Source organism: Chroicocephalus ridibundus, chromosome 1 (assembly GCF_963924245.1).
Source record: "Chroicocephalus ridibundus chromosome 1, bChrRid1.1, whole genome shotgun sequence".
NCBI classification, from domain to species: Eukaryota; Metazoa; Chordata; class Aves; order Charadriiformes; family Laridae; genus Chroicocephalus; species Chroicocephalus ridibundus.
The window spans coordinates 17,880,163-17,889,735 of NC_086284.1; the positions used below are offsets into that span (position 1 = coordinate 17,880,163).

The 9,573-nt window shown below is 46.2% G+C and overlaps 1 long non-coding RNA gene across 1 annotated transcript; it reads right to left on the minus strand.

Annotated features, from left to right (window-relative positions):
• Window positions 1-458: 458 nt before the first annotated feature.
• Window positions 459-5,124, minus strand: LOC134516788 (uncharacterized). The gene is made up of 3 exons (XR_010071450.1): window positions 4,768-5,124; window positions 3,480-3,551; window positions 459-2,537 (listed from the first exon to the last, which is right to left on the minus strand). It is a non-coding gene; the product is annotated as an uncharacterized LOC134516788 (long non-coding RNA).
• Window positions 5,125-9,573: the final 4,449 nt, after the last annotated feature.

Below are 9,573 nucleotides of genomic sequence, written 5' to 3' on the forward strand. Positions count from 1 at the left end.
TTTTGTTAAATTTAACTTTATCTTCACTATTTGTAGGTTTTGTTTGCTTTGGAATGATTCTAGCATCCTAAGCTATTTTTATTTTGTTCCCGGTGCATACTTATAAAATTAATGTGGTTACTTTAGCTCTTTTTTTTTTTTAATTGTTAAAACTTGAATGCCACCAGTGTTGGAACGGCAAAAGGATGTGTCATTTGTAGTAACATAAAGAAAAACATCAGACTTCTAGGTTAATAGATTTTTTTTTTTTAATGATAGATTAACCAAATCCTTGGTAATTGTATTTTGTTCCACAGTAGTAAATCAAGAGGAAATCTCTTTGGCAGCTTAAACTGGATCTTCAGCTGCTGCATCCCCAGCAGCGGGCTGTTTCCTCCTTCCTTCCCCTTGTTCACTTGTCTATGAAGAAGGAGGAGGGAAAGAACTGCTGGAGAGCGTTAGGAGACCTGCTCCCCTCCCAACTCCCAGGCAAACCACCGCCTGCCCAGAGACAAAGGGGAGAAAAAGCCTTTGAAAGCACCTTGGAAGGCGGACAATGTGCATTAAGGAGTAATATTCCTCCATTACAGCGAGTCGATGCTGAGACACCATGAAGAGTTACCGTGCTTGGTGTTGCTGAAGGTGCACGCTGAGGGGAACCGGCAGAGCCCTTGCTTTCAGGTGATGCTTTTGCAGAGGGACCTTCAGGTTCTTGGCTACGTGACGTGCTCGTTGCATCTCTCGTTGGGCACCAAGTCACCTGCTAAACCACCAGACTGAAGGAGAAAGGCTCAAGATATGGTAAGGTCCTCTGTCAGTCTCCAGAGAAGCTGATGCTGGATGTGACTCTGCACCTCAACGGCCTCATCCCCCTGTGGAAATTTTCAGGAGACTTTGGGAAGTTCTAATAGTTTTTGATATCTTTGTAAAAAGCACTGCCCCAGTCATTGCGAGGGTTGTGACAGCTCCATTTTAAACTAAACAAAGAAGATTTGCAGTATGAAAAATCACATTGACTGAAACTTTGGCACTCTGACAGCACTTGGGACTTGAATGGAATTGAAAAATAAATAGATTCAGTACTGTGTAGGCAATGAAAGCCTTACCTCGGGACTATTTGGTTTATAATTTGTCCCACACAAAGAGCCATGTTAAGGTTGCCAAGTTAGCAGTCAGGGGAATGGCAGATTGAAGGCTGCCAGGCAATCCTACCCTGCCTTCTCATATACATTATTTACACTATTCATTGTAATATAGTCTTCAAATAAATATGGCTACAAATCATCTTCCCTACAGAAGCGCATAATGAAAATATTCAGTGAATGAGCAACCAACCTATGTTATGTAAAATGAGCTTGGAGCCAAGATTAATTTTTGCAAGATGATGTTACTTCAGATTTTCTTGTTTTGTTACCCAGTGAATTCCCAGTGATTTCCTATTCTAAAACTTTGAAAACAACTCTTCAGGATCAGCTGACAATAAAAATCGTAGCTAGGTATGTTTATCTATATATCTTTGCACACTGTGTTTTTGTTTCTGAATTTTGTTTTTCATACTTAAACACAATTTTTTTTCCCCTAGGAGCAGCTGCAGTTCCTGCAGCAAAGCTCTGCCGAGTGCCCCATTGCCAGCAGCAGAGAGGCTGCGAGCACAGGAAAACACAGAGCATTTGAAGTCCAGCGCATGGAAGGATTGTCACGGACTGCACTCTGTCAGTATGGCGTAGAAGCCCTGAGTACTCTCCTGAGGGGGGGTAAGCATTTCAGTATTCACTACATCACGTGGCAAAGAGTTACACGCTTCTTTGCCGAATTAACTGTTGTGCAAACAGCCATTGCATCTTGTCTTGAACCTGGTCCCTGCTAATTTCATTTGATGTCATCCGATTCTGGTATCAGAAGAGAGGGGGAGGAGTTGTTCACTTTCTTCCTGCCTGTTTTAATATTTAATCTTTTTCTTCTTAGTCCTCTCTGTTTTTGAGGTGAAAAACTGTAGCTTGTGAAATTGGTCCCAAACCTCCGTGCCCTTGTAGCCCCTTCTTTGAACCTTTGGGTTTCGACACTACTATTTTCAATGGCAAAAACTGCCCCAAGATTTCCAGACATGAGCCCATCCTGGATTTCTCCAGCGCGTAATGTTGTCTTCTCCTCCGTTCTCCAGTCTCTGTAACTTTCAACCCATTCTGGTCAAGCTGATCAAACTGGAACATACTGACCTTAACAAAAGATATCACTTAAATGTATTCTAAACAACGCCTAGCTGAGAACAGCACTTTCTAGGAACAAGGATGGAAATGGTGGAAAAATCATTCCTGGAGCTTTCCCTTATTCCTGCTTTTCAATAATGGTTACTGCTGGGGCATTTCTGTGCCCAGCTGTGCTATGAATTTTTTTCTACACCATGCTTTGAGATCCAAGCTCTTACCACTAGGTGGTATTGTATTCTATTTTACTTTATTGTACTGTATGGACCGTTGTGTGCTGAAAACATCCATCAGCCAAGGGTGCTGCTGCTGAGCCACCCCTCGCTGGGCGAGCTCATGAGGCAGGACACTCCCCTGGAAAATTGCAATGCTGATTTGAAGGAAAATAAAGATCATCACTGAGCATGAATTAAAAAATAACAAGGGTAGATATGCAAGGTTGTTTGAGGTGCAATCAATCATCTCAACAAACTTTATAAGTCAACAACAGAGAGATCTAAACTGAGCTAAATCCTTGTCTCCACTTACGGTGATTAGAGACCTAATGGTGCTTTTGGGGCAGCCAAAGTATATGTCTAAGCTGGGTTAGATCAATAGTGCCCTAAAGGTATCCAGTTATCTCCATTCACTGTAAAGGAAAGTGATGCTCGCTTGGTTGGATGTGGGAGGTCAGCTGGGAGGAACCCCAGCCCTTGGCATGGAGTTGACTCTGCCTAGAAAAGACAAGGAAGCGTTGTGCTGCTTTGCTGGTGAGGTCTCTGCATCCAGCTCCCCTCGTGTGGAGAGGAGGAGGCAGCTGGAAGAAGGGGCTCAGGGTGGCACTGGGAACTAGATCTTGGAGACTTGGGCAGCACCAGGGATAAGGGAGTTGTAGAAATAGTCATTTGGGATGAAGCGGCTAAATCTGAAGGTGAGCAGGGTCACGGGTGATACGGAGATGACTGCGACGTGAGGGTATAGAGGTTACAGAATAACAAGGTTAACGCGTGAGCTAGAAGGGCTCCAGGGTGGTGCCACTGGGGTTGAGTTGGGAGGATGCTGGGGTATTCAGAAGATGATGGAGCATTCAGAAGATGCTGGGGCTAAGAGGCCTGAGGGATAACAACGGCTGGGGGCAATGGTATTTGGGAGATGCTGATGTTTAGAACAAGGACATGCTGGCATGACTGGGGCAGAGGTTTAGTTTTATGGGGATTGAAAATATTGGGGTGAGGAGCTGGTGGGGGTGTGAGGGGAGACTGGCTGTTAACTTGGCTGGGGAAGAAAGAGGTCATTAGGACATATGAGTAAGGATACAGTTACTGGCCATTGCCTCTCGCCTTTCTTCAAGTTCTTCCTCCGTAGCTGCTCTGTGTTATGCTTCAGGGCCTGCAGCAACACGTGGTATTAGGGCCTTTTATCATCCCTCTGCAGCCCAGCCTGGCGACAGCTGCTCTTTCTTGCCCCCCAAGCAGCAAGGAAGGGAGCACAGACAGCTAGTCTGGTTGAGCACCACGTCTCACTCCATCTCCCCCGCAGCACCGGGGGAGACCAGGCGTGACAGATGGCAGAGAAGTCTGCCCTGATCCCAAGCTGAGGTGCTCCACCAAGGAGAAGCGCTAACGCATCTCCCTGCTGGAGAATCGAAGCTTTAGACCTAATCAAGGAACAGGAGTAACAGGTTTTCCACCAGGGCCGGAAGCCCTGCAAGCAGGATGAACCACAAGTGCCAGTCGACTTCCAGATTTCTGCTGGTAAAAGGGGAAGGGGGTGACCTCAGCTCTGCTCTGGGCTCTGGAAAGGAGGTGGTAGCTATTACCAAGATGTTTTCCTTCCCTCTCCCTTCTGTTTTCCCCTCCATCTCCTCCTGACCACCCTGCTCCTCTTGTCCTACCAGTCAGCCTACTTCAGGTCCTGGGCTCTTTGCTAGGCTGGGCTGCTGGTATTTACCTTTCCAGTTCCATATGTCATCAGAGTTTTATTCTCAGAGGTTTGTAATCAAGCGCCTTTTCACCTTGCTAACTCAGCCCCACTTCCCTGCTCCTACCCACCTTCATCCCGGATGCCCAGGGGCTGGCGCTGCTGCCTGCCGGGGACTGTCCTGCCAGGGCCGGGAAGCTGGCAGGAGACACGGCATGCCCTATGCTGACACAACCCTCTGCACATTCATCCGCCAAGCTGACGAGTCTCTGCCGAAGTACGTGAGCTGAGACTTTTTAAAAACACATTTATAACTTGGCCACATCTTCTGGCATCGGAGTGACCTCCCCCTCTTTTGCCAAATTTCAAGCTCTTGCTCAAATGAACGGTTGCCTAATCTTGCCCTGAAAACCACAGAACCATTTTTACAGAAACTGCCCTCCCCTTTCCTCCTCCTAAAAGAAAATGGAGGGTGAAAGAATCAGCCTGAGGCCAAGCCTTGGCAGAAGACATTTCAGCCTGGGTGAGTAACATCTAACAAACTTACCAGCGACCAAGAGCAGGATCTTATAATGGGAACTGTCAGGCGGTGGTAATTACAAGCAGTGCTACCAACTCCATCTGCAATGTGCATCACCCAGAAAAGGGGGGAAGTGCATAAATGGTAAAGATAATTTTACGTAACCTGAAGAATTGGATGCGTGCCTCCGAGTGTCTGTTTCTCATCCGACTTCATCTATCGTTAGCTTCCCTTCGTTGCTTCTTGCTGCTCTTCCTCCTCTGCAGTTCCTGCCATCTGGAACAACGCTCTTGTATTCTTCTATCAACTCTCTAATGTCAATTTTCAGTGAAATACATATCTGGGATCCCTTGTCTCTTGCTCTTACTTTTCTCCTCGTTCTGCTAATATTCATCTCTGAAGTGGTTTACTAAGAATCTTTGGGATTTGTTTAAAAAAAAGGATTATTAAAAGGACACAAATCTACAAATACATGTGATCCTGAATGCATTAACATTAACGATACTGACTTTCACTGGACAATTTATGTAAAGCTATTTCCTGACCATGAACCGTTATTTAAATTAGAAGAAGGCAAAAAATCAGTGTGCAAATGCCATGGACATCTTAGATTAACTCCATTTTAAAAAAACATCTTTAGTAAAATCTACTCTGTTCCCAAAATCAGAAATAGTAATAGATGCTTTGTTTCACTCAGTGCCTGTTTTAAAATGATTTTTTAAACTGCTGATGTTACAAAAAATCCCCATGTGAGAAGCAAGGAAGAAGTATTACAATTTAGCACAGGATTGAACTTCAGATAAAACCAGCTAAAACCCCTTATACTCTATAACCCCCATCTGTGGGCACTGTCTAAATCTTATTTACATAATCTCTAGATATAAGCCTAAAAATAAGCTAACACCACGAGTGGCATACTTAGGAGAGGATGCTGCTCACCAGCCACGCAGGATAAACTATCGACAGATCAACTTGCTCAGCCAGCTCTTGCTTGGATTCACAAGGGGTTAAAATTCTGCCCAGCCAGTTGCAGGAAGGATTCAGCCTTTCCCAGCTGTAAATCCAGGAGACAGGTTTGTTATCTAATCTGATATCTTGCATAACGCAGGCTGTGGGGCTTCCCTGGATCGATGTTTACCCAATTAGACCATAATCTTCTTGGAAAAAGCCAAACCCAGGCACAATTTTATGGTAGCTCCAGGTACTTCACACACTGAGCCCCCGGGTTTTGCATCTGTAATGCTTTCAGGTTAACTATGGGCGTAACCTGTGAGCACCTAGAGTTACCTAAGCACTTGGCACCTTCTTAATGGTGATGAACAGGTAAGGCCAGCTGTTTAATCACGGTCATCCTAATGGGCATCTCTCTTACCCAACAGGAAAACTCTATCCTCCCTGGGATGACAACTGTTTCGCCAGCTGCAGATTTAAAAAGGAACATCTGTTTTGAAAATAGTCTATTAGATTTCAATAGCAGGCTCGTTTACATAATTTGCTGTTAAACTAATTTACAGTCTACTAATCAATGCAATTACCTGGGTTTTCTATTAGTGAAGATCTCTTTTCCCACTTACTCGGAGCAAAGGGAGCACTGAGGGGGCGTTCGCTTTCACACAGCTGTTGAATCCTGCTCCAGAGACATTTGCAGACGTCATCGGAAAGGCGACTGAGAATGATCAGAATTGCAGGAAATTCACTTTTTTCCTTATTTATGGGTTTTATGAATCAAAACTCTCTTTATCTTTCTGGTTTCTTCATTCACTGTCTTCTGGAGAAGGTGCATGTGATGGGGCGGTCTGGTAGGTGGTACTGTGGATTAGAGGGATGCGGTGTGGTGGGATGATGTGATCGATGCACGTGGGGTGTGGGGAGCTGTCAGCTGGGTCTCATCCTGTTTCCTTTCCATGTCTGTTTTCTGTTACCCAATTATTGGACAGTGCTTGTGGGAAACCAGCGCAGAAGGAGAATGGTTAATTGTTCATTGGTGCCTCCTGGGGAGGATCCGAGCCCAGAGAGGGTCAGGAGGAGACAAGGGTGACAAGTCGGACCCCAGAGGCAGGGAAGGGGCAGGGAGACAACGAGTGCTGCTGAGCCAGCCAGGTTTAGCTCTCTAGGCTGTGTTTCCATCCAAGTTCAGCTGGGAAATAAGACACATTGCTACATCTCTGGGAAGCACTACGGTTTGTAAGTCAGCCTGAGGGCTTGAGCCGGCCACGTGGCAAGAGGGGTAGGAGAGACCCAAACAATATATTGTGTCTGCGCTTTTTAAAGTCTTCCTACTCCTAGTATGAAAATCAGAGCACAAACTCTTTGGTTTCCTCAATGTCACCACCACAGCTGGGCAAGCTGGAACAGTATCTTCATTGTATTCAAATGCATACGTGCTCCTAGGTTTCTGTATCCCTTTGCCCATTCCTGTGAGGAACCAGGACAGCTGTGGGGTAGGACGAGCTCTCCTTTCATCAGCCTTGTTCCAGGGGAGGCCTGGGAATTGCAAGGTCACAGATGCCGGCTTGTGAAACTGCTGAATGAATCAGGCGGGAGCCGGTTTGTTTACACGGAAAGCTGGTACACAACCTGGGCAAGGCAGATCAGGAGAGGCGAAATACAGATGCTCTGCTCCAGCCAGAACGGAGATCAAGTATACTTTGTAAACAAGGTCAGTGATAGATCTCCCAGATGTCGAGAACCAGATGTAAAAATGACTGATGTGCTTACAAACTGAACATTGCAAATCTGGACTTTAAGGAGCTTCCCACGTGGAATGGAAGCTGCACCCCACATTAGGCACCCACCTTCCCTGTATGCAACATTTAGGAGGACTCAGATGATCTCAAAGGGATCTAAAACGCGAACATGTAGAGCAAGAGCCACCTGATACTAAGCTGTTTTGTGGGAAGCTACTTGTAATGAACCAGCAAGAAGTTCTAGGGACAAGCATAGATTAAAATTTTGCCTTTTGGGGTTTTTATTGCCTTGCTTTATTGAGGGTCCGTAGCTCAGAGGCTCCCCTTCAGCCCAGCTGTCTTTGCAATTCATTTGTTTCGTGGAAGAAAGGCTCAAGCTTATTTTAGAAGAGAGAAGGTGGTTGATGTTATCATGATATGGCATATTGCACAGGCTCTGATACGGTTGTTCTGCATCCCTGCTGATTTTAAGGAATTTCTGTGTCCCCATGCGTTCAGGTCTCTAGTCCCGTGAGTTGCACAGTGCCCATGAGCAAGTAAGACGTAGTGCTCTTGTGACTGCAAATTGGTGCCATCAGCTGAAGAAGGTGACCCAGCCCCGGCACCTGGGCCGTCACGCTGGCCCACCTGCCCTAGTAGCCTGCTGCACAGCTCATATGCCCAGGATGTGGAGGACCTGTTGTGAATCCCCTCCTTAGTCTGAAAGGCTAAATGAGTGCAACCAACACGTTTGGGTTACAGATAACTTGGAATAATGCCACTATTTGCCAATCTTCCTCTAGATGCTTGGACTATCAAGCAGCCAAGGATTATAGGGTGCTGGGGCTGAAGACACGAGTGCCTCCTCTGGTGCGGGAGAGTGGCAGGTAGGTAGGAGGTGGATTTTCCTCCCCCAAACCAGCTTAACAAGCGAAATAGCAGTCAGGCTCCGTCTGGCTTTCCTTAGACCCATGACTAGTTGTCTTCAGCTGCATTACTTTGTACTTGGATGCTCTGATGTCTTATAAATAGCTGAGAAATCAACCGCCAGACCTGGCCCTGAGCGCTCACTCAACCCTCAGAGGTGTTTGGGGGGGATGAAGGAGAAGCATGCGACAAAGGTTAGCAACAACTAGAATTTGTAGCCTTTGAATCTTTGAAGGGGTTTCTTTTTCTCCTTCATTCAAAGCTGAGAGGACCTGAGACGTCAGCTGCCTCTCAGGTGCTTCTATTTGAAGCAGGGTGTATGTGATAAGCAAGGAGCAAACATGCTGTTAAATGTGGAATTTGCAGAAAGCAGCCTGCCCTGCGCTGGTTCCAGGAGAGCTCTGTTGGCTGCAGAAGTGCAGTCAGGTATCCCAAAGGATACTCACCAGTCGCCCAAGTGTTAACTTTTTATAGGATGCACTTCTGGAGTGTTGCCTCTCCTTGCCTTGGTCTCCTACACCAACACGCAGATCTCCTCTTAGATAGAAGCCATCTCTGCCCGCTTTCCACCAGCTCGGTGTAGGAGGACACGGAGACCCTTTGCACGGTGCAGGCCATGGCAGTGGTCCTGCTGCAGAGCTGCTGCGAAAGCGGCCCGTGCTTCTGTTTTCTCCCTGGCTTATCTCGGCCGATGGTAAACGGTTCGGTACAGAGACGGCGTGTGCGTTTGTGGAGTAGCACAAAGGGCTCCCTAGGCTGTAGTGTAATCCAAATAACAGATCCATAACAGATAAGCCACAGGAGACAGAGCTGGCCAAAGCTTTAGGCAGAAGTATGCCAGTAAAGTATAGAGAATATAGGTGGGGGGTGAGCGCATTTTTATCTAATTCAACACGCTATCTTATCTGGTGCCAGGGGAAGGCAGTTCTTACATAGCTGCAGCTGCTACATGTCTACATACATCTTCTGTGAACAGCGTTAAAAGCTGTCCAAGTCCAGCCACCCATAAGAGTTACCGTTCAAAGCCCCACAGAACAGTTCAGGTATTAGAAACACTTTGAAACATTACATTAAGGTGCTTTTTTACCCCCCCCCCCCCCGATTTAGGGAACAACCCGCTCATTTACCTAACGGGGCATTGATTTCAAGGGAGGCACAGAACTGGCAGAAAATACTGCGAAGCGTCTGAGCTATTTCTGAGGCAACCGAACTTCTGCATTACGAATTACAGAATTTGTTTGTTTTTATGTTACAGTTATATTTGTTACAGATATTTGGTTTATATTTACAGTTCTAATATTTTGTGGAGTGACTTTCCGGCGCCACACGCGGCACAACAAAACAGCCTGACTTGGCAACGAGGTGTGCAAAAGGTTCC